This window comes from Arachis duranensis, chromosome 9 (assembly GCF_000817695.3).
Source record: "Arachis duranensis cultivar V14167 chromosome 9, aradu.V14167.gnm2.J7QH, whole genome shotgun sequence".
NCBI classification, from domain to species: Eukaryota; Viridiplantae; Streptophyta; class Magnoliopsida; order Fabales; family Fabaceae; genus Arachis; species Arachis duranensis.
This window is the reverse complement of record NC_029780.3, coordinates 76,499,560-76,503,764: the sequence shown is the minus strand read 5'-3', so window position 1 is coordinate 76,503,764 and position 4,205 is coordinate 76,499,560.

Here is a 4,205-nt window from a genome sequence, read left to right as displayed (position 1 = left end):
CATATTAGCTAACAACTCTAGATCACCAACATGAGTTGGGTTTTCATGACTCAAGATTGCCTAATTACTCTTTCCAAACCAAGAATACTCAAAATCTACTCTAACATCCTTCCAAGCATTTTGTCAAACACTTGGAAGGCATACATGGAAAGCATGGTAAATTGCAAGAAATGATAAAATCTACCAACTACAAATTGCAAGAAAAGTAAATTCACAACTCAAATTAACAATTAAAAGAAACATCAAACATTAAATTGCATTGTAAATAAATCAAATCCAACAAGAGCATCCATGAACATAAAAGAGAAATTAACATTACAAATCATGAGAATGAAAGGGTAGAAGTAAGAAATCATAAAAGAAATGAGATGGAAACATGAAATTGGATCTAAATCTAGAAGAATTAACCTAAACCTAACCTAATTCTAGAGAGAAGAAGGAGCTTCTCTCTCTAGAAACTAACCTACATGATGCTAATGCTACAAATAATTGCTCCCCCTTTACCCAAGCTTGAAATCTGCATGAAATAGCATTGGAAATGAGTTGGGTTGGGCCCAAAATGCTCTACAATTTGCTGGCCACGATTTCACTTTAGTGAACCACGTGCTCAATCGGCGTGCATGCGTACATTGCGCGTGCGCGTCCCTTAGACGTGAAGCAACTATGGAAAATTTTATATTATTTCGAAGCCCCGGATGTTAGCTTTCCAATGCAACTAGAACCACTTCATTTGGATCTCTGTAGCTCAAGTTATGGTCGTTTAAGTGCGAAGAGGTCAGGCTTGACAGCTTTACGTTCCTTCATTTCTTCATGAGTTCTCCCATTTACATGCTTTTCTCCTCACTTCTTCCATCCAATACTTGTCCTATGAATCTGAAATCACTCAACAAATACATCAAAGTATCGAATGGAATTAAAGTGAATTGAATTTAGCTATTTTAAGGCCTGAAAAGCATGTTTTCACATTTAAGCACAAATCAAGGGAGAATTGCAAAACCATGCTATTTCATTAAATAAATGTGGGAAAAGGTTATAAAATCCCCCAAATTAAGCACAAGATAAACCACAAAACTGGGGTTTATCAAATCTCCTCACGCTTAAACTAAGCATGTCCTCATGCTAAAATCAAGAAAGAAGCAAAGTGGTATCAACATTTATTCAATGCAAAATAACTACATGCAACCTATCTATATGCAATCTATCTACATGAATGCAACTATTTGGTCAAAATAAGTCAACTTCCAAGAATACATATGCAAGCACAAGGGCTAAGGCAATAGCAATCAAATCAACTAACAATTGAATTGAATCAGTGAAAGATTTTACAAACTTGCAAGAAAAGATGATCATGGGTAGAGGCATGTAATTGAGCGATCGAACCCTCACTGGATGTGTATCCGCCCTAGGCACTCAAGTGTATAGGGTTGATTCACTCAATTTTCCCCTAATCATGCTTTTCAAGATTTGTTTTTCACTAACAATCAACAATTATTTCATGCATGCATACAAATATTATGAGGTCTTTCCCATAGGTTGTAATGGGGCTAGGGTCAAGGTAAGGATGCATATGGTCAAGTGGACTAGAATTTGAATCTTTGATTAACCTAAACTTCCCACCTAACCTATGACAACCTATACAATTCAAAGCTAACCTAACTACCCATTCTTCACTTTTCACATACACTCATGCATTCTCTTTTTTATCACCACACATATGCATTGATTCTTATTAAGCTTTACTTGGGGCATTTTGTCCCATTCTTATTATATATATATATTTTGTTTTTCTCATTTTTTTCTTTTCAACTAAAATATATACAAGAACATCAATGCATATGGTTTACACATGATTAATACATGAGTATGTATCCAATTTCCTAAAATTTTGACAAAAAATATAAAAACACACTTTTATCCCAACCAATGTTCCCAACTCTCCCAAACTTGAATGATAAGCACTCTTACTAGCCTAAACTAATCAAAGATCTAAATAAGGACATTTATTGTTTTCCACTTTAGGCTTGTAATGTGCTAAAATTAAGAACAAATGGGTTAAGCATAGGCTCAAGATTGGTTAACAATGGAAGATAAAAGGTAGGCTATTTGGGTAAGTGAGCTAATTGAAACGATGGCCTCAATCATATAAGTGCATGTATACACAAAATAATGGACATATAGAATCAAAAAAATCAAAGATTACAATCATAGAAAGAGAATAATGCACACAAGAATGAAAATAAGTGGCTATATGATGTAACCACACAATTAGGCTCAAATCTCACATGTTTGTGTTCTTAGCTCAAAAACATGATCCACAATTGTATAATTCAAGCAAGTTCTAAAAAATTTTTTTTTCAATCAATTGGGGTGCCCTATAGATAAAATTCTTGGAAAATATCATGATTTTGACTAAGTTTAATATATACATATGCAAAAAAAGAAAATGCAACTAAAAATCCTAAAATGAAATGTAAAAGTGTTGGGATTAGAAACTTGTTACCCAAAAACGCCGAGTGGTCGGATGACCTCCCCACACTTAAAAGTTTGCACCATCCTCGGTGCACTCAAAGATGAGCAAGGGGTACAGCGACCTTCCGAGTTGCTACCTTCAGCTGGTAGATCAACCGGTTGTTGCGTGTTCTACTCCCGCTTCCATTTTTGCTTGTGATGATTCATCCTGAATAATAGAAAATAGGATAGTAAGAAAAGTGAATGTGCAAGCAAGGAAGCATAAATTGTTGGAATGAGGTAAATCACTAGAATTGAGTGGGTGAATTAGTGTGACATTGATGAAAAATAGGTGTGTGGGTCCTAACTTGCATGCGGTTTTAGAACTCACACCCTAGTAATTAAAACCCATGTCACAATTATACAAAAGAGGTATGCACTTCGTTCATTCTAGTGTGCTTGAGGTACTTCAAAAGACTTGTAGGGTAAGTTAACCAAACAAGTAGTGAAGAGGCATGGAAGCATTCAAGCAATTAATCAAACAATTGTGAAATTAGATAGTGCATGGACATTGATTGATGTGTAAGTAACTTAGTGAACAACATGGTATATATGAAACTTACATAACAAACAATGACACATATTGAAGTTGTTGCAACGCCTTAGTGACATAGAGGTGAAACACATGGATGCTATGGAACTTAGGAAAAAGGAATATGGAAGCGAAAATCAATCACATAGCAAGCATGGTTCGCAAAACTTTACAAAGCTCAAAAATATGTCACTAGGTAAGCTTTTGATCCAATTTCACAATTCCAAAATCTCAATGCATGAAATAGGTGATGTGAATAAGGTGAATCATAAACAAGCATCACCTAAAAAAAATGCAATGATAATATACAATTGCCTACCAATGGATGATGAATGCATGGTGGCCAAAACATGCAATTCAAAGACTTAAGAAGCTTAAAGGCAATGTCACATGTACTTGGTATTCAAAAGCATTAAACATGAAAAGTTCCGAACCAAGTAATCAAATATAACCTCAACAAAGAATGCAACAACGACGATTAACAATAATGATGTTAAACTAACTTCCTATCAATAAGCAGCAGTAGTAAACAATAAACAAGATTGGTAATTGATGAGCGGATAATTTATACGCTTTTTGGCATTATTTTTAGGTAGTTTTTAGTAAGTTCAAGCTACTTTTAGGGATGTTTTCATTAGTTTTTATGTTAAATTCACATTTCTGGACTTTACTATGAGTTTGTGTGTTTTTTTGTGATTTCAGGTAATTTCTGGCTGAAATTGAGGGACTTGAGCAAAACTCTGATAGGAGGCTGACAAAGGACTGCTGATGCTGTTGGAATCTGACCTCCCTGCACTCGAAATGTATTTTCTGGAGCTACAGAAATCCAAATGGCGCGCTCTCAACGGCGTTGGAAAGTAGACATCAAGGGCTTTCCATCAATATATAATAGTCCATACTTTTTTTGGGAATTGACGACGTAAACTGGCGCTCAACGCCAAATCCATGTTGCTGTCTGGAGTAAAACGCCAGTAACACGTCACGAGTCGGAGTTGAACGCCCAAAACACGTTACAACTTGGCGTTCAACTCCAAAAGAAGCCTCAGCTCGTGGATAGATCAAGCTCAGACCAAACACACACCAAGTGGGCCCCAGAAGTGGATTTATGCATCAATTACTTACTCATGTAAACCCTAGTAGCTAGTCTAGTATAAATAGGATAATT